Consider the following 26,231-nt stretch of genomic DNA (forward strand, 5'->3'; position numbering starts at 1 on the left):
AATTAGCTGGGCGTGGTGGCGGGCGTCTGTAGTCCCAGCTACTCGGGAGGCTGAGGCAGGAGAATCGCTTGAATCCGGGAGGTGGAGGTTGCAGTGAGCCGTGATCACACCACTGCACTCCAGCCTGAGCAACAGAGTGAGACTCCGTCTCAAGAAAAAAAAAAAAAAAAGAGTGGGAGACAGTGCAGGTCTCTAATGCTGTCCTGCGGCTGCCCGGGAGGCCTGGTATGTTGGTCCACATAAACTCGTCTACTCGCCAAGCTGGACTTGTCTCAGTCATTCTTTGGTCTCTCAATCTCCTCCTACTTTGGGAAAAGACTTTTTGTTTGTATTTTTTTAATACAATTCCAGGTTTTCTTTTTTTTTTTTTTTGAGACGGAGTCTCACTCTGTCGCCCAGGCTGGAGTGCAGTGGCCGGATCTCAGCTCACTGCAAGCTCCGCTTCCCGGGTTCACGCCATTCTCCTGCCTCAGCCTCCCGAGTAGCTGGGACTACAGGCGCCCGCCGCCTCGCCTGGCTAGTTTTTTGTATTTTTTAGTAGAGACGGGGTTTCACCAGGTTAGCCAGGATGGTCTCGATCTCCTGACCTCGTGATCCACCCGTCTCGGCCTCCCAAAGTGCTGGGATTACAGGCTTGAGCCACCGCGCCCGGCCTCCAGGTTTTCTTTGTTATGTTTTCACGTATCCATGATCTATAAAGAAGGCTTAGCATTTTTTGCATATTTCTAAACCACATACAGGATATATACACATGCGCGTGTGCCATGAGCTGTTTCTGTCCTCCTGCAACTTCACGTTCTTGTAATTTATCCATTCCTAAACATAGAGCTGTCACTTTTTTTTATTTTTTATTATACTTTAAGTTCTAGAGTACATGTGCACAACGTGCAGGTTTGTTGCATATGTCTACATATGCCATGTTGGTGTGCTGCACCCATTAACTCGTCATTTACATTAAGTATTTCTCCTAATGCTATCCCTTCCCCCTGCCCCCACCTCATGATGGGACCCGGTGTGTGATGTTCCCCACTCTGCGTCCCAGTGTTCTCATTGTTCTAATTGCTGTACAGCAGGGGCCCCCAACCCCAGCACAGGTGCACGGCCTGTTAGGAACTGTGTCATATGGCAGGAGGGGAGCAGCAGGCGGCTGAGCAAGTGAAGCTTCATCTGTATTGACAGCCGCTCCCCATCACTGGCATTACTGCCAGAGCTCCGCCTCCTGTCCGATCAGCGGAGGCACTAGATCTCATAGCAACGTGAACCTCATTGTGAACTGAGCATGCGCGGGATCTGGGCGGTGCGCTCCTTATGAGAATCTAATGCCTGATGATCTGTCACTGTTTTCCATCATCCCCAGATGGGACTGTCTAGTTGCAGGAAAACAAGCTTGGGCTCCACTGATTCTACATTATGGTGAGTTGTATAATTATTTCATTATATCTTACAATGTAATAATAACAGAAATAATGTACACGATAAATGTGATGCACTCGAATCATCCCAAACCATCCCCCCCACCCCCAGTTCATGAAATAATGGTCTTCCAGGAAACGGGTCCCTGATGCCAAAAAGGTTGGGGACCGCTGCCGCACAGTATTCCATTTCACGAACGTACTACAGTCTATCGATTCTTCTGTTCACGACCATTTAGGTTGTTTCCCATTTGTGATTACAAACAGAGCTGGAATGAATTCTGTATGTATGTGCTCTAGTTTCTAGAATACATTATGAGAAGTGGCATTCTTGAGTTCTAGCTTATGCTCATCTCCACCTTTGTTAGATATTGCCTAATTGTTCATCACCATCAACATTTCTGTTTCTTCCGCCATCAATATTTCTGTTTATCAAGCAAGGGACAAGGGCAAGCACCAAAAATAATACACGGTACAGGCATATTTCAACCTGCAGGTGTAGGGGATGCACATAGTACCCAAGATTCTCACCACTTCATGGGGAAGAGTGCTTAGGCTGGGCAGAGCTGGACATATCATGTGTTCTGTACAAGGAGAGGGAATATAAAATTCCTTGTTGCCTCACGCATTTATAAAGTATTATGGAGGGCAGGGCGCAGTGGCTCACTCCTGTAATCCCAGCACTTTGGGAGGCTGAGATGGGTGGATCACCTGAAGTCAGGAGTTCAAGACTAGCCTGGCCAACATGGTGAAACCCTGTTTCTACTAAAAATACAAAAATTATTCGGGTGTGGCAGTGCACGCCTATAATCCCAGCCACTCGGGAGGCTGAGACAGGAGAATTGCTTGTACCCAGGAGGCAGAGGTTGCAGTGAGCCAAGATCACACCAGTGCACTCCAGCCTGGGCGACAGAGCAAGACTCTGTCTCAAAAAAAAAAAAAAAAAAAAAAGAATTATGGAGGAATCAGAGATCATCTGACCAACATGGCTTTGCAAGGAAGGTTTCAGCCTTTCTGGCCTAAGAAATAACGTTAGAAACAACCCAATAATCCAGACAGTTTATACATGAGGGGGTTTTTAGCCCATCCTGAAGAGCCAGCTCATTGCTAGGTTACCTGAAAAAAGACTCACAAGGGTCGTCCACTTAACGAACTTGTTTATCCCTCTACATTACACCTCTGGCCCTAGCGATTTATTAAACAGGTTTTCCGACCTAGGGCTTGTATTAGTTGACAACACTGTGACAAGTTTGCATCACAGGCCGTGAAAGGCATAAAAGGTATTTTGAGGCTTTTGTCCATATCTGCAAAGCAAAAGGAGAAATAGTCTTTAAAACTTTTTAATACAGGTTTTTAATCTATCTAGAATTTATTTTTGTTATGGAGAAAGTAGAAATTTCATTATTGAAAATATATGGTTAACATTTCATCCTGCTCCTGTTTACTGAATATAGCTTATGCTTCCCTTGATTTGCAGTGCCTCCTCTGTCACTTATCAAGCTTCCATACATACGTCTACATGGGCCAGCTCCTGGACTGTCTGATTCTTTTGACCTCTTTATCTATACATAGGCTAGTACCATACACTCTTAGTTGTTCTCATTTTATAATCAATCTTTGGGTTTTTGTTTTGTTTTAGAGTCAGGGTCTTGGTCGGTCACCCAGGCTGTGGTACAGTGGCATGATCATAGCTCACTGTAACCTTGAACTCTTGGGCTCAAGAGATCCTCCCATCTCAGCCTCCCTAGTAGCTGGGACTTCAGGTGTGCACCATGACACCTGGTCAATTTTTTTTTATAGATCTGTTATAATGTTTTAAATAATCTTTTTTCTAGGGCTGGAGTCTCACTGTGTTACCAAGGCTGGTCTCATATTCCAGGTCTCAAGCAATCTTCCTGGGATTACAGGCTGGTATTACAAGCATGAGCCCTGTGATCACGGCTCACTGCAGCCTCTGTCTCCTGGGCTTAACTTCTGATCTTGAACTCCTTGGCTCAAGTGATCCTCCCACCTCAACCTCCCAAGTAGTTAGGACTACATGCATACATACACCACTATGCTGGTTAATTTTTTTGTATTTTTTTGTACAGACAGAGTTTCACCACGTTGCCCGGGGTGGTCTTGAGCTCCTGGGCTCAAGCAATCCACCTGCCTTGGCCTCCCAAAGTGCTGGGATTACAGGAATAAGCCAGGGTGCCCAGCCCCAGTCTTCATTCTGAAAGAGCAATTCCCTCATACTTTTGGTTTTAAAAAATTGTTTTGGTTATTTTTGGCCCTTTGCTCTTCTGTATAGATTTTAGAATGTACCTTGTCGAGTCACCAGGAAGTTCTGTTGCAATTTTTATTGAAAATTGAAAATATAAATCAATATGCATGTTGAATCAACAGACTAGAGAAGAATTGGTATCTTTATGATGAAATGCATTCTCATCCATGACTGTAGCATATCTCACCATCTTTTGGGTCACTCGATATTGTCTTTGAGGATCCAACAAAAAGATGGGGTTCCCTGCTTGGGTTTGACCCCTATAGAAGCCAAAATATTATCTTTATTGCTGATAGCGACCAGGTTAGAGGATGCAGCTTTAGGTCTGTTAGCTGATTGTTTAGTAGATCAAGGCAACAAATATACAAACAATTTGATAAATATATCTATATATAAAACACTGCCAGCAGTTTACTCCCCAAAAAGAAAAACAGAACTAACAAATCCAGATTATTCTTCCTAAATTTACTATTTAACATCACTCCGTCCTCTAAGGAGCAGGATGAGTAAAGAGGCAGAGAAACTGAGACTATCACACCAATAGAGGTCCTTGAAATGAATGGAAATCTTAGGAGTAGGAACTAAGCATGCTTTCCTCACAGGCATCTAAGTTGTTTGTGTACAGATCCTTTGCCCATTTAAAAAATGGGTAATTTGGCTGGGTGTGGTGCCTCACGCCTGTAATCCTAGCACTTTGGGAGGTCGAGGTGAGCGGATTGCCTGAGCTCAGGAGTTTGAGACCAGCCTCGGCAACATGATGAAACCCCGTCTCTACTAACAGTATTTTAAAAATTAGCTAGGTATGGTAGTAAGAGCTTGTAATCCCAGCTACTTGGGAGGCTGAGGCACAAGAATTGCTTGAACCTGGGAGGCAGAGGTTGCAGTGAGCTGAGATAGCACCACCGCACTCCAGCCTGGGTGACAGAGTGAGACTCTGTCTCAAAAATAAAAAATAAATAAATAAATAAATAAAAATGGGTAATTTGTCTTTTTATTGTTGAGTTGAAGTCCAACTTATTTACTTCTTTTGTCAATTGGGCTTTTGGTGTCATAGCTAAGAAACCATTGTCTAATTCAAAGTCACAAAGATTTACTCCTTTGTTTTCTTCAAAGGGTTTTATAGTTTGATCTCTTACATTTAGGTCTATGAGAATTTAGAATTTTTTTTATGGTATGAGGTAGGAATTCAACTTCATTCTCTTACATGTGGATATTCATGTGAACTATTATCTATTCAATCATTTCTCCTTTACTGTTATTTTCTTCTGAGGCTTTTAAAAGGGGATATATTAGAGACCCAATGTATTGTCTCCATTGCTTAGCTGATGTCACATATTTTTTACTTGAAAAAATGCCTTTATTGTCTTTACTCCTCTGTCATGTCCTAATTCACAAATTTTCTCTTTGTGCTCAGTCTGGAGTTTATTCTATTAGCTTTTTAAAGTCATTAAACATATGTCATGTTCCTAAGATTTCTAACCCATTTTTTTCTGATTTAAAAATAAACTAATGAATTTATTATTTTTGAATATGAAACATAGGCACGTTACAGAATTCAAAGAATAAAAAATACAATGATGAGGTTATTGGTTTAAAAATATTTGCCTGTTCTTGTTTCATTTTTGTCAGTTCTTGTTTCATAACTTTGTTTATAATGTGTGTTATTTATAGAGGTATAAGTGTGTGTGCAGGGTGTGTTGGTAGAAGACAACATAGGTCACAGCCTGTGCAAGGAAGAACAGTGAGAGGCAAGGCTAAAGAGGTAGGTTGGGGTCAGTTTGTGGACTTTGGAATAAAAGGGAAGAAAATGGTTGTTGAAGAGTATGAATCTTAGCCATGTAGTCTTTGAAGAATTTTTTTTTTTTTTTACCACGTAATAAACATTGTGCTTTAAGAAGACTAAAATGCTTCAGATACACCAAAGGGAGGAGATGGGTAGTCTAGGCCTCATTAAAAGGCTTCCATCTCAGGTGGGTACCCAACCACCTTATATTTCCTTGATCCCTTTTCACACACCTGTATGCTGATTATAAGCCAGATGTTTCAGACATTTTGTGCAAAGATTTTAGTGTCTGGCTATATTTAAATGCTCTGTTTTATTACCTATCCCTCAGAGTCCCCTCCTGTCCTGCCCCTGATGTGGCCACTCTGAAAGGAGTCCCTCTCCCCGGGATCCAACAGTGTTCTCCCAGCAGGGGGCAGCAGCGGCACATGCCAGGTGCTCAGGGTAGGGTGGGGTGCTATGGGGTGCCCTGTGGGGAGGAACTTGGAGGAGGAAACACATAGAATGGAAAAAGTAAACTAGTTCCTCAGTCCCACTTCAGAGTCAAACCCACACCTGTGGTGAGTTGAGCCACAAATATGTTTTCTCTAAAACTGGCAGCCATTTATTTTGGAAGTAGGAAGACGCACTCAATATTACTGAGGACATGGCTTTTTGTTCTTTGCTTTTTCCTAATTTCTTATCCTCTGCTTTGGCCATAAATGTTCTAGTTTCTCTCACTCTTCTCTTTCCCTTCCTTCATGTCCAACATTTTCCCATTTTTTCCCTAATGGTCAGGAGTATAGGTCTGGCCAAATAATCACCTTCTAGTCACTCTGGAAATAAGAAACACAGCATAAGGGAAGGGAAAAGCTGATTGGCTCCCCCCGTTCCTCACCTACCCCAGAGGCATCACATTTATCTCCAAGACTATCATCACCTGGAAGGCAAAGGCCTCTCACAATTTCTTACACATCTCTGAGTTCCCCACTCACTTGCTAGACTGGATGAGAACATGGACACCCACCTGCAATCTGGTCTATACCTTTGTCCACACACGCATGGCATGTGGAGAAGGAATGCCTCGGGGTAGGACCTGGGGGGCTGGGATCAAAAACTGTAATGAGGGGTCGTTTTGCAGAAATCCCCAGAAATGTGATCTTAGGACCTTCTCACTGCTTCTCCCTGAAATCCACTGTTACAATGCCCGTATACCGCCTCGGTACCCCGGTATACCACAGTAGAGGCAGCGTGGCAACTGCGTGACCTCTAACCTAGTCCCACCATGGCCAAGGTGATAAACATGTACATGGGAGTTTATTATCTTGGGCATGGTGGAACTAGGTTAGAGGTCACATAGTTAATTTTGGGCAAGTCACTTGCCTTCTCTGGGACTCAGTTTTTTTTTTTTTTTTTTTGAGACGGAGTCTTATTCTGTTGCCCAGGCTGGAGTGCAGTGGCACGATCTCGGCTTACTGCAAGCTCCACCTCCTGGGTTCATGCCATTTTCCTGCCTCAGCCTCCCAAGTAGCTCGGACTACAGGCGCTCGCCACCACGCCCAGCTAATTTTTTTGTATTTCTGGTAGAGACAGGGTTTCACCGTGTTAGCCACGATGGTCTCAATCTCTTGACCTCGCGATCCACCTGCCTCGGCCTCCCAAAGTGCTGGGATTACAGGAGTGAGCCACCGTGCCCGGCCCTCAGTTTTCTTATCTATAAATTAACAATGCCTTTCTTTTTTTTTTTTTGAGACGGAGTCTCGCTCTGTCGCCCAGGCTGGAGTACAGTGGCCAGATCTCAGCTCACTGCAAGCTCCACCTCCCGGGTTCACGCCATTCTCCTGCCTCAGCCTCCCGAGTAGCTGGGACTACAGGCGCCCGACACCGCGCCCAGCTAGTTTTTTGTATTTTTTAGTAGAGACGGGGTTTCACCGTGTTAGCCAGGATGGTCTCGATCTCCTGACCTCGTGATCTGCCTGTCTTGGCCTCCCAAAGTGCTGGGATTACAGGCTTGAGCCACTGCGCCCGGCCAACACTGCCTTTCATAAAGACCTCACAGAGGACAGGCGCAGTGGCTCATGCCTGTAATCTCAACACTTTGGGAGGCCAAGGCTGGAGGATTGCTTGAGGCCAGGAGTTTGAAACCAGCCTGGGCAACATAGTAAGACCCCATCTCCACAAAAAATAAGAATTACCTGGGCATGGTGGTGCATGCCTGTAATCCCAGCTACTTGGGAGGGTGAGGCAGAAGGATCACTTGAGCCCAGAAGGTGGAGGCTGCAGTGAGCTGTGATCGCGCCACTGCATTCTAGTATGGTGACAGAGTGAGACCTTGTCTCTAAAAAATAATAATAAATACCTCACAGAATTGAGATACTCAAGAAAGATAATAATGTGAAAAGTTTGCATTTGTGGTGGAGTGTTTTTAAAACATTATTTATCATTACTAGCTCTTTCTCAAGAGCACTTTGGCCCTTGTCTCATGGGCATATTGCTTGAGTTTAAGCCAAAGAATTAGGTGTTGGGACAAATTGGCTTAAAAAACATTTGTTAATTTATTTTTAGAGATATGGTCTCTCCGTGTTGCCCAGGCTGGTCTTGAATTCCTGGCCTCAAGCCATCCTCCTTGCCTCAACCTCAAAGCCTCACTTGCCTCAAAGTGCTGGGATTACAGGCATGAGCCACCAGGCCAGGTCAAAAATTTTTTATTTGTAATTATTATGGATACATAATAGTTGTACGTCTTTCAGATTGAACTCCTGAGGGGTCCAGGGCCATTGAGAGGAAAAACAACACAGAACCAGGTGGATTTATTTCTAGGGATTTGGCTCCTAGCCCCTTGTCAGGGAAGGTGGCTTCTTTCTTTCCCCGGGGCCAAGAGAGACTCACAGAGAGATGTACCTCTGGAATCCGAGGTCTGAATGAGACCACCAAAGGGTCATTGGTTTTAGGTGCTGTTGTTGTTGTTGTTGTTTGCCCCTCACGTTAAGGCTACATCGAAACCACTCTAAAGGGATCAGAAGGAATATGACATATAGTCTGTCTGTTAAATGTTTCCATATTCTTTCCTGGTAATTCAGGACTAAGTATGTTTTACAGTGAGTTCTTCTTTTCAGCCTTTTGGCTGCAATTGAGGGTTGCAAATGCTTTGAGGGCAGTCTATTCATCTTTATATCCTGTCCAAACCCAGCACAATCAGGTCCTAGGGTCCCATCTATTGACCTGAGCTGCATTGTTCTGCTCTCCCTGGAGCTAGGAAATATGCTGGTCACTGTTTTTTGTTGGCTTTAAATACAGTATTTGCAAAGTTCAAAACAAACCTTATGATCATTCGGCTTGTGGCTTCTCTCCTAAATCTCCCTCGTTTTGGAATGGTCAGGATGGCAGGAGGACGTGCCAAGACTGAGCTTCTGTTTCTGTTCAAGGACAGTCCCTGCCATGGCTTCGTTTGAGTTGCCCTCCCTTTTCTTATCAAATGAAATCAGCCACCACAGGAAATTGGCTTCTCCAGATTGTAGGAGACAGGAAGCAGCACCACAAAGCAGGGTCCGGGGGGGAAGCCAGAGATGAGAGAAACAGCTCAAGCTCCAGCTCAGTCAGTGCCTGGCCCCCGCCTTGCTTTCTGCCTCTCTGTCTCATTCTTACCATCTCCAGCCTGATCTACCCTTCTCCTGTGTCCTGGTGTCTGAGGCTGAAAGGCGCTGTAGTAGAAGTTACGTCAAGGCCAGCCTCCCTCCCCACTCAGTCACTCCCAACAAGCCTGCAGCATGTGCTTGACCCTTCCAGGGATGGAAATTTTACTGCTTCCCCTAAGAAACCAGCTCCATTTTGCCTTTTATCCATCTGAACCTCCCTCCTCCAGTTTTCTTCCTTAGGTCCACGTGGGCCTCACTTTTCCACGGGACAGCCCTTTCCAAACCTGAGTCTCCAGGCTAAGCCATCCAGGGAGGCCTGTTGGTAGAGGCATGAGTTTCTCAGAAACTCAACCAGAGGGAGTCAGGAAGGGGTCTAAGCAGGAAGGAAAGGCGAGAACAATGCTACTCATGGGCCCTTTCCTTGCCAAGGAGTTACGTGTGGTGGCTTTAACGTGATGTTTACTACAACCTCCGCATGCTTTTCTTCTGCGTGCCTGGTGCCTTATGGGAAGAGTGTCTTCTCTTTAGCTCACTTCATTAATTTTTTATGAAATATTTAAATACATATATAAAGGTATCATGACATTCCACTCCTAAATACTTCAGTATGTATCTTTAAGACATAAGAATATTGGCCGGGCGGCCGGGCGCGGTGGCTCAAGCCTGTAATCCCAGCACTTTGGGAGGCCGAGACGGGCGGATCACGAGGTCAGGAGATCGAGACCATCCTGGCTAACACGGTGAAACCCCGTCTCTACTAAAAATACAAAAAACTAGCCGGGCGAGGTGGCGGCGCCTGTAGTCCCAGCTACTCGGGAGGCTGAGGCAGGAGAATGGCGTGAACCCGGGAGGCGGAGCTTGCAGTGAGCTGAGATCCGGCCACTGCACTCCAGCCCGGGAGGCAGAGCGAGACTCCGTCTCAAAAAAAAAAAAAAAAAAAAAAAAAAAAAAGAATATTGGCCGGGCACGGTGACTTATGCCTGTAATCCCAGCATTTTGGGAGGCCGAGGCGGGCGGATCACCTGAGGTCAGGAGTTCAAGACCAGCCTGGCCAACATGGTGAAACCCCATCTCTACTAAAAATATAAAAATTAGCCGGGCATGGTGGCAGGCGCCTGTAATCCCAGCTATTCCAGAGGCTGAGACAAGAAAATCGCTTGAACCCTGGAGGCTGAGGTTGCAGTGAGCCAAGATCGCACCATTGCACTCCAGCGTGGGTGACAGAGTGAGACTTTGTCTCAAAAAAAAAAAAAAAAAGAATATTTTTCTGCATAGCCAAAATCAAAATATAACACCCAACAAAATTAACTATAACCTCCTAGCATTATTTAATACTTAATCCACAAAATTTCCCCAGTTGATTCCAAAATATCCTTTACTGCTGTTTTGTTCAAACCAGGATCCAGTCCAGGACCATGCACTTACTTCATTTTGTTGTGATGGAACTTAGGACTCTTTTATGGATGACGCTGATAAATAGAAGAAAGTTTCCTTGTTAAAGTGCTCTCTTTTAAAAAGTTCATATCAGGGCCAGGTGCAGTGGCTTACGCCTGTAATCCCAGCCCTTTGGGAGACTGAGGCAGGTGGATCACCTGAGGTCAAGAATTCAAGACCAGCCTGGGCAATGTGGTAAAACCCTGTCTCTGCTAAAAATACAAAAATTAGCTGAGCCTGCTGGTACACGCCTGTAATCCCAGCTACTTGAGACACTGAGGCAGTAGAATGGCTTGAACCCGGGAGGCAGAGGTTGCGGTGAGCTGAGATCACACCACTGCTCTCTAGCCTGGGCAACAGAGCGAGACTCCATCTCAAAATAAATAAAATAAAATAAAATAAATAAAATAAAGTAATCAGGCTGGGCACAGTGGCTCACTCCTGCAATCCCAGCACTTAGGGAGGCTGAGTGGGGCAGATCGCTTGAGCCCAGGAGTGTGAGACCAGCCTGGGCAACCTCATCTCCTCAAAAAAATACAAAAATTAGCTGGGCGAGGTCTGTCGCCCAGTTTGGAGTGCAGTGGCACGATCTCAGCTCATTGCAACCTCCGCCTCCTGGGCTCAAGCAACTCTCCTGCCTCAGCCTCCTGAGCGTGCACCTCCTGGGCATGCCTGTGGTCCCAGCTACTCGAGAGGCTGAGGCGGGAGGATCCTTTGAGTCCAGGAGGCAGTGGTTTCAGCAAGCCGAGATCGTGCCACTGCACTCTAGCCTGAGCCTCAGAACCAAACCCCGTCTCAAAAAAAAGAAGCAAAAAACAAAAAGAAAAACCAAACCAAATAAAATACATATCATATATCATCAACATAGTTCATTACGCCATTATTATATCATGGATATAGTTCACATTACACATCACGAGACAGTTGTACCACTCAGATGTCAGATGCCATGAACCTTCTACTTGAGACAGTGAAATTCAAGAATAATTTTTTCAACCAGGCGCGGTGGTTCGCATCTGTAATCCCAGCACTTTGGGAGGCTGAGGTGGGCAGATCCCCTGAGGTCAGGAGTTCGAGACCAGCCTGGCCAACATGGTGAAACCCCATCTCCACTAAAAATACAAAAATTAGCTGGGTGTGATAGCCAGCACCTATAATCCCAGCTACTGGGGAGGCTGAGGCTGGAGAATTGCTTGAGCCCAGGAGGCGGAGGTTGCAATAAGCCAAGATTGTGCCACTGCACTCCAAACTGGGTGACAGAGCAAGACTCTGTCTCAAAAAAATAAGATTTAAAAAAAATAAAAAAGGATAAATTTTACCAGACTCCATCTCAAAAAAAAAAAAACAAAAAAACATGACCTCATGATCCGCCTGCCTTGGCCTCCCAAAGTGCTGGGATTACAGGCGTGAGCTACAGTGCCCAACCAAGAATAATTTTTTTCAAGAAATATTCAGTCTACAGAGTCCCAGTAATGGAGGTAACAAATATACACATGGTAGCATTTCATATTCATGAATTTGTCCAGCTTGGGAACAATGGAAATTCAGTTTTTTCTTTTTTCTTTTCTTTCTTTTTTTTTTTTTTTTTTTTTTGAGTGGAGTCTTGCTCTGTTGCCCAGGCTGGAGTGCAATGGCACAATCTCGGCTCACTGCAACCTCCACCTCCTGGGTTCAAGCGATTCTCCTGCCTCAGCCTCCCAAGTAGCTGGGATTACAGGCATGCCCTACCATGCCTGGCTAATTTTTTTTTTTCTTTTTTTGATTTTTAGTAGAGATGGGGATTTTCCATGTTGATCAGGCTGGTCTCGAACTCCCTACCTCAGGTGATCCACCCGCCTTGGCCTTCCAAAGTGCTGGAATTACAGGCGTGAGCCACCACACCCGGCCAAGTGATGTTTATTTGAAAGTCACAATTAGTCAGAAAAAGGAAAGGCAGGTATGTTAGCATTCTCAAGGACATGTAGATAGAGAAAGAGATGTTTCTAAGGAATTGGTTCACATAGATTATGGAGGTTGGCTAGTCCAAAATCTGCAGCGTGAGCTGGCAGGCTGGAGAACTGCCTCTTCCTCCAGGGAGCACCGTCTTTTTGTTTCAGGCCTTCAGCGGACTGGACGGGGCCCACTCGCATTGTGGAGGGTAAATCTGCTTTGCTTGAAATCCACCGATTTAAATATTAATCTTTTCCAAAAATATCCTCACAAAGACATCCAGAATAATGTTTAACCACATACTGCTCTGAAAAGTCAATGGGTTCATTTTTTTTCTATTAAAAAACCCCACCACATAGCTGGGTGCTGTGGCCCAGCTAAGCTGATACGTAAAATTAAGATATTACGGCAGCGCTGAGAGAGACAGAGTTTCCATCTCTGCTACTGTGTTCTGTTCTTGTGTAAAAATGTAACACTTAGGGCCTCGGTTTTCCTCTTTGTAAAACAAAGGGTTTGGACTAAAAGATCTCTAAGTTTCCTTCCAGCTTTAAAGTTCTTTTAAAAATTGTAGTAGGCTGGGCACAGTGGCTTGCACCTGTAATCACAGCAATCTGGGAGGCCGAGGCGGGCAGATCACTTGAGGTCAGGAGTTCGAGACCAGCCTGGCCAACATCGTAAAACCCCGTCTCTACTAAAAACACAAAAATTATCTGGGCGTGGTGACGCGCACCTGTAATCCCAGCTACTCAGGAGACTGAAGCAGGAGAATCGCTTGAACCTGGGAGGTGGAGGTTGCAACCTCGTGATCCGCCCGCCTCGGCCTCCCAAAGTGCTGGGATGACAGTCATGAGCCACCGCACCTGGCCTTGTGTGTGTGTTTTATAGCAGCCATCCTAATGGGTATAAGGCAATATCTCATTAAGATTTTGATTTGCATTTTCCTAATGACTAGTGCTGTTGAGCATCTTTTCATAGGTTTGTTAGTTATTTGTGTATCTGTTTTAAAGAATTGTCTCCTTAAGCCCTTTGCCCATTTTTTTCATAACTGAGATTTTATTGGTTGAGGATCAGTACAGACATTTCAATTTGTACACAATTCTTAACATAGGTAACGAAATTCTAAAAAGCCATGTATTGTAATTATTTTTTAAAGTTATTCCAGTGACTTTCCAGCTTAAAATTTGAAGCAAATTTTCCTTAAGAGGCTATCAAGTACCAGTATCTTCACATGTTGGTCAGCTGTTACATGTGGCCCACCAGTTCACAACTGAATAGCATGTACACTACATATTCAAATCTGTAATCTTTCACAGCACAGGAACGAAGTTATTAGGAAAACGGGACTAACAACCAAAGATGTTACAGAGTGCACACAATTCCGACAGGGAGCGAGCGCCATGATCGAGGGGTGGTTTGCTTTAGGAAACAATTCTACTAAAACACATGAGAATAGAAGTAAAATAAAATGTTCAAGACATTAAATGCAGGACTGACTCCATATTGCCATTTAATATGCTTTGTATTCTAGGATATAAAAACTAACCCCCCATCTATGGAATGTTAAGCTGACACCAGAGACAGTCAAAGTCTCCCATAATTCAACATCCCACACTAGTTTCTGGTTGTACCAAAAAATAACCAGCAAATGATTTCACCTCTTAAAAAAAAGCATTTACACCTAAAAAATGGGATGAGGTGGGATTCCCTCCTTCGTAAAAATGTTTCTAGAGCTACTAGAACACTTGCATTTACAAAATAGTTGATAAAAATATTCCTCTGGATTGTACAAGAAGGGACACAGGGACCACTGGTGAGACGTGGTATATGGTATTAATCAGACGTGGCTTCTTTATCTCCTGCTTCGTCAGAGGCTGGACTCTCCTCGGTTTTCGTTTCCCCGTTTACTGCAGGTAAATCTTCTTCAGTTTCTTGGTTAGCCACTTCGGCCTGTTTCCCTTTGCTCCCCTTTTCCCTTTTGTTTGCACTTTTTTGTCTGAAGATTTATCCTTCGCTGCTGCCTTTTTCAGCTTCGCTTCCACTTTTGCGGGAGGTTTAGCTGACAACAGCACCCATCTCCTCTCAGGCTCTTCCTTGGCGGCCCCTTCGGCGGAGCTGACCTGCGGGGAGAAGGAGACGGGGAATGGAGGTGGGCCGCAGTCCCAGGACCCGCGCGCCCGCCCGGCCCGGAGAACAATCCCTTTGCCCATTTTTACGTGAGGTTGTTTGTTTTTGTTGTTGTTGTTGAGTTATAAAAGTTCTTGATATATATTCTGGATATTAACTCCTTATCAGATGTGTGATTCACAATGTTCTCTCCTGCCTAGTGGTTTGTCTTAGCCCTCTGTTGATTGCATCCTTTAATGCACATAAACTCCTTTAAGCCTATGAAATTTGGGGTTGCAACTCTTTCTCCCATAGCTACAGGCTGAGGACCTTAACCTCTCTGTCCTACATGAGTGGTGTTCCTGCCCTCCTATCTCTTCGATGGTACATATTTCAGAATAGAACTCTAAGTTCTTACTGCTGGAATCGGCTTTGGAATTCTTGTCCAACCTCATTTTACTCATGGACAAACAAGGCCCTTTGTGAGCAACAGCTGGATCTAAAGTGTGAGCTTCTCTCTCCATCCAGCGCCCTCTGCACTGCGATGCAGCTTGACGAGGCAGCTGGTCGTTTTAATGAGCTCCTCAGGAATCAGAAGCAATTACAGGAAAAGACAACCAGGCTATTAGGAGGGAATTTCATCCTATTGAAACTCTGCTATGGGGAAACGTGTGTGTTTGTTATAGGTAATCTAGTTACATTTTCAAAACCCTTTTTACTTTCTAAAAGCAACTACATATATTCTAGGACTGTGAGTGCTGGTTTCTGGTAAATGGGGAGTTGCTTAGAAACCAGGAATGAGGGATGGAGACCAGAGGTCTCCTGTGGATGAAGTATAAACAGTAATTCTTCTTTTTTTTTTGAGACAGAGTCTCGTTGTGTTGCCCAGGCTGGAGTGCAGTGGCACGATCTTGGCTCACTGCAAGCTCCGCCTCCCGGGTTCACGCTAGTCTGCCTCAGCCTCCCGAGTAGCTGGGACAACCGGCGCTGCCACCATCCCCGGCTACTTTTTTTTTTTTTTTTTTTTTTTTGTATTTTTAGTAGACAGGGTTTCACCATGTTAGCCAGGATGGTCTCAATCTCCTGACCTTGTGATCCATCCCCCTCAGCCTCCCAAGGTGCTGGGATTACAGGCATGAGCCACTGCACCTGGCCATATAAACAGTAGCTCTTCTAAGGAATCGGTACTAACCTTGGAAAGAAGATGAACATAATTTTTCTTTGCGCAACCTCTACCCCTCTTCTGATGAAAGCACCTGCTTTTCTTGAGGGCCTGCTCCTCCATAAACCTGAGCCCATGTCGTTTGGGTGGAGCTTCAGGAATCGGCATATGAGTCAGTCCAGAAAAATCCGCACATCTGATCGGCCAGCCACAGCGACTAATTGCAGAAGAGGCGTTTGACCCCAGGTCACGCCAAGGGGATTCCGTCCCGGGACTTTTGCTGCACTGTTTTGAAAGAGGCCCTCTTTCCCCTGGTATTGCTAAACTGGCAGGACGTGGGCCTGAAACTGCCAGAACGTACCTTGATCCCAGCCGGGTAGAGTCAGGGGGGAGCAGGGCTGAGAGCTGGAGACACAGATTCCTGAAAGCATTGTTTGAGCACGCGGATCCAGTCTTGCCTTAAATCAGACTTTTTAGTAACATGAGCCGATCAGTTCCTCTGCTACGCCAATTTGAGTTTAACTTATCATTAGTTAATAAGTATAATCATTTAAACACTAATGATTAAAATAGTCCTCATTAGTCCAGATTGTACTTTAAGTTGCTTGCATACATTATCTGGAGGAAAGTATAAAAATAATAGGCTATCAATAGTGAGACTAATATTAAGTTCTTTTAGGTAATGAAAAGTCAAACTGATGGGAAAAGTTCTGTGGGAAATTGTGTGAAGCTATGTTAACAGTAAGAAAAGTGACTAGGTTTTGCTGTAAGTAAATGGATGGTCACACTTTCGGGAAATAATAATTTAAATTCTATTTCTAGTATGACAAGTGGCAAGGCAAAGAATGAGTCATGAAGGGCTCTTTAAGAACATACAGTGCAAAGATGCTACTGTACCGTAACATGTTAGAAAAATATAGTAGAACTAAAACAGGTAACATGTGATGGACGGTGAAAAGGTGTAAAAACAAACAAACAAAAGGTGGCCAGATGCAGTGGTTCACGCCTGTAATCCCAGCACTTTGGGAGGTCGAGGTGGGCGGATGACTTGAGGTCAGGAGTTCGAGACCAGCCTGGCCAACATGGTGAAACCCCATCTCTACTTAAAAATAGAAAGAAAAAAAAATTAGCCGGCATGGTGGCAGGCACCTATAATCCCAGCTACTCGGGAGGCTGAGGGAGGAGAATCACTTGATTCCAGGAGGCAGAGGTTGCAGTGAGCCAAGATCATGCCACTGCACTCCAGCCTGGGCAGCACAGCAAGGATCTGTCTCAACACAACACAAAACAAACAAAACCAACAGGTAACATTCATCCCACTGTTGCGTAGACTCACAATGGGCCTAATGTATTCCGTCCGAGCTTCCAGATCCACAGTCCACCCCCTCCCACCCTGCTCTCCTCTCAGCAGACCTGCGTCCTTTGGCTTCTAGCTGGAGTCCCTAACAGGGATCCCCGTCAGGGAGGAGAGAGTGGTTGTGTGTGTTCCCCTGGTTTCCTCCTACAGGGGCTTCCTCAGGGAGCTGCTTCCCTAGATCACAGGTCACAGGGCTTCTCAAGGAGCCTCTCCCCGGCGTGTGTGGACTCTGCCTTTTGGGTTCAGAGGTCACAGGGCTTCCCAAGGAGCCCCTCCACGGCGCGTGTGGACTCTCGCCTTTTGGGTTCTGATCACCATTGCCTCCCCCAGACCTAGGGATAGTAACAGCCCTTTGGGGCAAGTCCTGGGTTCCCGCATTCCCATGACCACACCGTGTACTGGTCCCTTTATTAAACCCTCCTCGAACTGCCTAGCTTGCAGGTGCCAACTCTGTGCTATAATATGACGTCATATGTCATCATGCACATTCTTTTTTTTTTTTTTTTTTTGAGACGGAGTTTTGCTCTGTCCCCCGCTGGAGTGCAGTGGCGCGATCTCAGCCGCTCACTGCAACCTCTGCCTCCCGGGTTCAAGCGATTCTCCTGCCTCAGCCTCCTGAGTAGCTGGGATTACAGGCGCACACCACCACGCCTGGCTAATTTTTGTGTTTTTAGTAGAGATGGGGTTTTGCCATGTTGGCCAGGCTGATCTCGAACTCCTGACCTCAGGTGATCCACCCGCCTCGGCTTCCCAAAGTGCTGGGACCACAGGCATGAGCCACGACACCCAGCCGCACAATGCACATTCTATGTCCATATTTGGAAAATTACCTTTGATTGTGAGTGTTTAGCCTCAAGAAAACAGCAAGGCAGGCAAAGTCGAAAGGAGGGAAGTGAAGAGATCAAGAGATGGGAGTGTGCAGCCATTTCGGGACCGATCAAATGTGATGCCTGAGCTTACAATCTTCACATTAATAACTTACAGTTTGATTATAGACTAGAATATTAGTATAGGGAGCACACCTTAAACCTGGAGATATGCTTTAAATAAATAAAATGGAGTATTACCTCATGCAGAAGTTTGTACACTCACGAAATTCATTACTCTAAGAGGCAGTATAATTTGAAAGTAAAAATCAATTCCAAATGGCTTAAATACACAAAGGAAGGAATTTTAAGTCACCCAGGGAAACTTGAATTTTGAGGTTAATATCAAGATATGAGAGAGGTAAATGGACTAGAGCTGATCTGGAAATTCTCATGTTTAATAATAAAGGAAATTTTGAACATAAATAAAACTTACGTTAGCTTCTCATTTTCCGCCTTAGTTGGCACTTCTGAAAACATACACCTTATATAATACATTTACCTCTCTCATTTGAATTCTGAACTACTATCTGCTGCCCTCTCAGGATGTTTTAACCTGGAGTCCATGGATTCTAGGGGGTCTGTGGATAGAATTGTATTTCAGCGTAGTCTATTTCTTCTCCTTGAGTATGTATTTCATTTTCTACATTTAAAAACATGATTCTGAGGAGTCCACAGGAGCTGCCAGAGCACCAGAGGGCTGTGTGGCAAGATGAAGTTTAAGATTCCCTTGTAGGCCGGGCGCGGTGCCTCACGCTTGTCATCCCAGCACGTTGGGAGGCCGAGGTGGGCAGATCACCTGAGGTCAGGGTTTGAGACCAGCCTGGCCAACATGGTGAAACCCTGTCTCTACTAAAAATACAAAAATTAGCCAGGTGTGGTGGTGCACACCTGTAGTCCCAGCAACTCAGGAGGCTGAGGCAGGAGAATCACTTGAACCTGGCAGGCGGAGGTTGCAGTGAGCCGAGATCACACTGCTGCACTCCAGCATGGGTGAAAGAGTGAGACTCCATCTCAAAAACAACAAAGATTCCCTTGTAGACCAAACCAGCTGTCTGGATTTCCCAGGGCACTGCCTTGCTTCACAATTCTTGTAAGGGTCCTGGTTAACAGGGCACTTCTCAGCCTCTGGAGAGACAGGGATCTCTCTCCACTTTGGTGTGGATGCAGAAGCACAGAGACTAGAGTTGAGGCAGAAATGAGTAAGAAGCTCTCCCCGCCCAGGGCCTGTTTGGGAAGGAGGAAGCTCAGCTGCCAGGATCATCTTCCAGGCCCAGAACAAGCAGCACCTCCCTTCCCTGACTGCTGCCAACATGGACTCTCTCTGCAGTTCCACTCCCTGATCCCATCCTGCATGACTGGATGCACTTTCGGACCAAGCACTGGGACAAAACTAAATTTAAAAATTTAAATTGGCTGGGCGCGGTGGCTCAAGCCTGTAATCCCAGCACTTTGGGAGGCCGAGACGGGCGGATCACGAGGTCAGGAGATCGAGACCATCCTGGCTGACACAGTGAAACCCCGTCTCTACTAAAAAATACAAAAAAAAAAAACTAGCTGGGCGAGGTGGCGGGCGCCTGTAGTCCCAGCTACTCGGGAGGCTGAGGCAGGAGAATGGCGTGAACCCGGGAGGCGGAGCTTGCAGTGAGCCAAGATCACGCCACTGCACTCCAGCCTGGGCGGCAGAGCGAGACTCTGTCTCAAAAAAAAAAAAAAAAAAAAAAAAAAAAAAATTTAAATTAAGCCAGGTGCAGTGGCTCACGCCTGTCATCCCAACACTTTGGGAGGCCAAGGTGGGCAGATCACCTGAGGTTGGGAGTTTGAGACCAGCCTGGCCAACATGGAGAAACCCCGTCTCTACTAAAAATACAAAATTAGCTGGGCGTGGTGGCGCACACCTGTAATCCCAGCTACTCGGGAGGCTGAGGCAGGAGGATCACTTGAACCTGGGAGGCAGAGGTTGCAGTGAGCGGAGATGGCACCATTGCACTCTAGCCTGGGCAACAACAGCAAAAATCCATCTCAAAAAAAAAAAAAAAAATTATTAGTGGGGTGTGGTGGCACGTGCCTGTAATCCCAGCTACTCAGGAGGCTGAGGCAGGAGAATTGCTTGAACCCAAGAGGCAGAGGTTGCAGTGAGCTGAGATCGCACCACTGCACTCCAGCCTGACAAAGACATGTTCTTGAGAACAAAAGGTTCTTTTTTTTTTTTTAGGCGGAGTCTCGCTCTGTCACCCAGGCTGGAGTGCAGTGGAGCGATCTCAGCTCACTGCAAGCTCCGCCTCCCGGGTTCACGCCATTCTCCTGCCTCAGCCTCCCAAGTAACTGGGACTACAGGCGCCCGCTTGTATTGTTTAGTAGAGACGGGGTTTCACCGTGTTCACCAGGATGGTCTTGATCTCCTGACCTCGTGATCCGCCCGTCTCGGCCTCCCAAAGTGCTGGGATTACAGGCGTGAGCCACTGCACCCGGCCAAAAGGTTCTTTAATTCCCTACACAGGCCCCTAGTGACCACCGCCATCTCATTAATAAATGGCTTTCATTCTTGGGCTCAGTGAACAAAATGGCTTGTGGCGTGTGGAACTGAGTGTCTTTACGCTTTTGAAAATTGTACTAAATTCTTGTCTCCAGAGGTTTGGCCCTTAGTCAATGCCTGGAGGGAAATTTATTTGCAAAACTCCCCACTCTCTGGAAAATCATTTGTTCTGGTCAGATTCCTGGAATTCATATCTAGATACTGGGGCGTCTCACAACGGGTGTCTGTCACAATTTTTTCTGCCACTTTGGGTTGAGTTTTCCTCCGGGCGTGTCAGTTCTAAGAATGCTCCTTCGACAGAGAAAACAGAAGCAACATACGCTGGGGAGTTTCTGTTTTCTCTTGTCACCCACCAGCATGACAACACTGACCACAAACAGCGTATCCCCTTTTTTGCTTTGAATATGACTTTATGAAGCCCTTGTACGGGCCTCAGTTCACGTGAGGCTTTCACTTTCTCGGAAGCACACTGCCATTTGTTCCATCTTACGTTCCTCTGCGGGCAAAAGCACCCTCTGTTCAGCTCAGGCTCACCTTCTCCTACAGTCACATCGAAGAACATCTGCAACCTTGGGTTTCTTTAAGCCCCTTCCTTCTTTTTTGCTGAATTGAGATTTCACTGGCACAGTGAATGTTCTTAGGAAGTACTCAATTCTTGAGCATCTTTCCAACGTCTCAAGCCATGGTATGTTCTTTTAATTGGTAAAATCCAGGGACCATGTCTAACTGGGCCCCACCATTTCTCTCGCTATTATATACTGGAAGAAGACACAGTTGCTTTCTCCCAAGCTTCCTGTCACTTCCACTCTGCCAACCAATTCCTCCTTTTGGCCAAATTTAGTTCAGAGTGGCAGTTCCCCTTACTACTTCCTCTACTCGCTGGAAGATGAGATTGTCAGCAGGCAATAATAATAGCTGACGCCTACTGAGTTCTTTCTGTGCCAGAGGCACCTTTACTATGAGGAAGCAGAGGCACGGAGATGCGAAGTATCTTGCTCAAGTTCACCCATCTGGCCGGGGTGTGGGCATTCGAGCCAGGGTCTGACGCCAAAGCCCAAGCTCTGTTTCTTGCTCTACGCACCTGAAATTGAAGACTCTGATTTCAGCTGGACAGACTTTCTTTATTATTATTACTATTACACTTTAAGTTCTAGGGCACATGTGCACAACGTGCAGGTTTGTTACATGTGCCATGTTGGCTGCTGCACCCATTAACTCGTCATTTACATTAGGTATATCTCCTAAGGCTATCCCTCCCCCAGCCCCCCACCCTACAACAGGCCCCGGTGTGTGATGTTCCCCACCCTGTGTCCAAGTGTTCTCATTGTTCAATTCCCACCTATGAGTGAGAAGATGCAGTGTTTGGTTTTCTGTCCTTGCGATAGTTTGCTCAGAATGATGGTTTCCAGCTTCATCCATGTCCCGACAAAGGTCATGAACTCATCCTTTTTTTTATGGCTGCATAGTATTCCATGGTGTATATGTGCTACATTTTCTTAATGCAGTCTCTCATTGATGGACATTTGGGTTGGTTCCAAGTCTTTGCTGTTGTGAATAGTGCTGCAATAAACATACGTGTGCATGTGTCTTTATAGCAGCATGATTTATAATCCTTTGGGTGTATACCCAGTAATGGGATGGCTGGGTCAAATGGTATTTCTAGTTCTAGATCCTTGAGGAATCGCCACACTGTTTTCCACAATGGTTGAACTAGTTTACAGTCCCACCAACAGTGTAAAAGTGTTCCTATTTCTCCACATCCTTTCCAGCATCTGTTGTTTCCTAACTTTTTAATGATCGCCATTCTAACTGGTGTGAGATGGTATCTCATTGTGGTTTTGATTTGCATTTCTCTGATGGCCAGTGATGGTGAGCATTTTTTCAAGTCTATTGGGTGCATAAATGTCTTCTTTTGAGAAGTGTCTGTTCATATCCTTCACCTACTTTTTGATGGGGTTGTTTGATTTTTTCTTGTAAATTTGTTTAAGTTCTTTGTAGATTCTGGATATTAGCGCTTTGTCGGATGGATAGATTGCAAAAATTTTCTCCCATTTTGTAGGTTGCCTGTTCACTCTGATGGTAGTTTCTTTTGCTGTGCAGAAGTACTTTAGTTTAATTAGATCTCATTTCTCAATTTTGGCTTTTGTTGCCATTGCTTTTGGTGTTTTAGACATGAAGTCCTTGCCCATGCCTATGTCCTGAATGGTATTGCCTCGGTTTTCTTCTAGGGATTTTCTGGTTTTAGGTTTGACATTTAAGTCTTTAATCCGTCTTGAATTAATTTTTGTATACGGTGTAAGGAAGGGATCCAGTTTCAGCTTTCTACATATGGCTAGCCAGTTTTCCCAGCTGGACAGACTTTCAGCAGGTCCAAGGATGTCAAGATCTCCCATCAGCATCTCCCCACCTTGGGGTTGCCTTTGTGATAGGGATGGGTCTGTGGTCTCTTTCCTGAGTCTGGTTGTGAGAGCTGGGTAGCTCTCACTGCAGTGGACAGAGATATACCTCTCTGGTATCTCTTCTTGTCTTCCACCTTTAGCCTTCTATCCCTGTGACCCACGACCCCACACCCCCTCCACTCCTCACAGGGCTTTCTTGGTTACTTCCAGGATGTCTTCATGTTCTCCGCGGACGATTCATGCAGACAGGTTTTTCTTAAACACCTTTTCTTCTTCCTGCCTGTGGACCATCTTACACTCATTCTAGACGTGGCTGGCAGAGGATAATGATGGCCCCGCTGTGGACCATCTTATACTCATTGTAGACGTGGCTGGCAGAGGATAATGGCAGCCCCGCCTGTGGACCATCTTACACTCATTGTAGACGTGGCTGGCAGAGGATAATGATGGCCCCGCTGTGGACCATCTTACACTCATTGTAGACGTGGCTGGCAGAGGATAATGATGGCCCCGCTGTGGACCATCTTACACTCATTGTAGACGTGGCTGGCAGAGGATAATGGTGGCCCCGCCTGTGGACCATCTTACACTCATTGTAGACGTGGCTGGCAGGAGGGTAATGGTGGCCCCGCCTCTGGGACCACTTGATTGGTGGTGGGTTCCCAAGTGGAACAGTTCTTCTTTGTGGATACCTCTCTAAATGGTTCTGCTCTTTTTCTCCCTAAATTTCAATAAGTTTTGGAAATGCCACATTTTCTGCGTTACTTAAGTAATCTCGTTTTAACTAAATGGCTCTCCAAGGCTGCTTCTCTTCCATAGTCATTGAGAATACATCTCACTTTGCCCCACTTAATAAAAACCCTGCAGTCACAATAAAAACAACAAACACGGAGTTCTTAACACGCGTCAGGTGCTGTGTCTAAGGGCTTACAGGATTGATCTGTTAAATTTTTCACAATTCCATGAAGTAGGTACTCTTATTATCACCATTTTACAGATGTGGAAATGGAGGCACAGACAGGCCACACCACTACTGAATAGGACACTTTTGCTCATAGAACAAAGTCTATGTGAATCTGTTTCTTTTACAAACATTCTATTAATAATTTTCAGCCAGTCCATGTGATCAAGAGGGCCCTAGATTGAAAGAAGTATCATTTCATTGAAATTATTTCAAATTTAGGCCGGGCACGGTGGCTCACACCTGTAATCCCAGCACTTTGGGAGGCTGAGACAGCAGATCATGAGGTCAGGAATTCAAGACCAGCCTGGCCAACATGGTGAAACCCCATCTCTACTAAAAATACAAAAATTAAGTCGGCGTGGTGGGGGGCACCTGTGATCCTAGCTACTCAGGAGGCTGAGGCAGGAGAATCGCTTGAACCCGGGAGGCAGAGGCTGCAGTGAGGCAAGCTCGCATCACTGCACTCCAGCCTGGGTGACAGAGCGAGACTTCATCTCCAAAACAAAAAACAAAACAAAACAAAACAAAAAAACAAAGGAAAGAAAGATTTCAAATTTAGTATTATCAAATTCCACCTATAGGCCACTGTATACTTAGAATCTATTAGCTTCTGGTCCATAATTTGAATTATCATGTTTGTTATTATAATTATGTAGAATTGTAATTTCAGAACAGCTTAAATAGTAATTTGACCCAAACTGCAAATATTCTTCTCACATAACCAACTGTAAGTCAATTCTATCAGTTTCTTATTTTTAAGTTTGGTTTGAGTTTACTTCACCTATAAACATTTACTGTCTGTTAACCTTTCTGCTAATATTTTGAGCATGCTGCAAATATTTCAGTTTTTCTATCTTATTATGCAGTTTTGGCTAACATTTAACTCCTATTCTTTTACACATTCCCAGACCTAACTTACCCTAAAGTATAGCCCACCAAGAAACATCATCTCAGAATATCAGACACTACTGCCTCTGTAAATAATCCCATTACTCCGTCTCTCAAGTGACTCAGTTCCCACTGGGGTAGTAGACTGTAATTTTTGACTTTTGCCAATTGAATTGCAGTTCTGGTTTCCCTGGGAGCCCGGTAGCTTTGCACACAGGTGCAGGTGATGCAGTGGGTTACTCTGGCAAGACTTGCTGTCATTGCCTTCCGCTAATTCCAGGAAAAAACGTATTTTACCTTTCCAAATCCTAGTACCTCTTTCCCCTGTCTCTCCTCCTTCCCTCCTCACCTTTCTCAGCTTGGAGGGGTTTAGTTTGCTTTTTTTTTTTCCTACTTGGAGAATGAGTCAGGGTTTTGTTTGTGTTTGTTTTGTTGTTTTTCTTTGTTTTTTGACAGTCTCGCTCTGTCACCAGGTTGGAGTACAGTGGCGCCATCTTGGCTCTCTGCAACCTCCACCTCCCGGGTTCAAGCAATTCTCCTGTGTCAGCCTCTCAGGTAGCTGGGACTACAGGCGCACACCACCATGCCCAGCTAATTTTTGTATTTTTAGTAGGGACAGGGTTTTACCATGTTGGCCAGGATGGTCTCCATCTCTTGACCTAGTGATCCGCCCACCTCGGCCTCCCAAAGTGCTGGCATTACAGGAGTGAGCCACTGCGCCCGGCCCATGAGTCAGGGTTTTTAACTGCAAACAACAGAAACTGATTCTGATTCCACTTGAGCGGGAAAGGAATTTATTGGAAGGATAGTGGGTAAATGTCAGTGTGAAGGCTGGAGATGCAGGTGAGCAAATGGCAGCAGCAAGGGGAGGTGGGCAGCTGCACCCACAGCCGTGGTCATGCCAGGGGGTGGCCTGCTTGGAAAGCTGCATCACTGTGACTCCCTGGGACATTAGAGGCTGCAGCTGCCACCCCTGGAGTGAGGCAGCTTCCTCACATACTTGCTCCATGCCCATGTTTCTTAGCACACCTTCAGACAGTTGAGCTCAGATCATGCAACCAAATCCTAATTTCCGAGGCATAGGCCTCTGTTTCCAACCAAAACCATGCAAGAAAAGCCTCCCCTTAGCAGTAAAGAGGTTCAGATGCTGAGCACCCATCAAACACAACCCCTGCAAATATTGACTATTATAGATTCCAGCTCTAGGGACATCGTCCTTTTATCCCCAAGCAGAAGAAGAGTCATTTCTGCTCTCAAAGGGAGGAGTGCCCCTTCTCCGTAACAAGGAATACCAACTTCCTGCAGTTTTCTGATATTTAACAATATATACTTTATATATTTAAATTATATAATTTTTAAATATTTATATTATTCTTAATATAATTATATTTAATACATTATACTAATATGATATATAATTTAATATAGTAGAATGTATTTTATATATTAACGATCTCCTTAGTAATCATCTCCAACGTGGGGTTAAGGATAATTGTGGCAATTCTGAAATTTGGTTTT

The 26,231-nt window shown here is 45.2% G+C and overlaps 1 protein-coding gene and 1 pseudogene across 1 annotated transcript in view; one reads left to right on the forward strand and one right to left on the reverse strand.

Moving 5' to 3' along the window:
* The first annotated feature begins 1,394 nt into the window (after positions 1 to 1,394).
* The window catches only part of LOC105470781 (negative regulator of reactive oxygen species), a 58,565-nt gene continuing 33,728 nt past the window's right edge, over positions 1,395 to 26,231 (forward strand). Inside the window, exon 1 of the mRNA XM_071090571.1 lies at positions 1,395 to 1,413. The gene's annotated coding sequence lies outside the window, so the exon portion shown is untranslated. The remainder of the gene's footprint in view (positions 1,414 to 26,231) is intronic.
* Positions 13,478 to 16,511, reverse strand: LOC105470778 (non-histone chromosomal protein HMG-14-like; annotated as a pseudogene).

Source organism: Macaca nemestrina, chromosome 2 (genome assembly GCF_043159975.1).
Source record: "Macaca nemestrina isolate mMacNem1 chromosome 2, mMacNem.hap1, whole genome shotgun sequence".
NCBI classification, from domain to species: domain Eukaryota; kingdom Metazoa; phylum Chordata; class Mammalia; order Primates; family Cercopithecidae; genus Macaca; species Macaca nemestrina.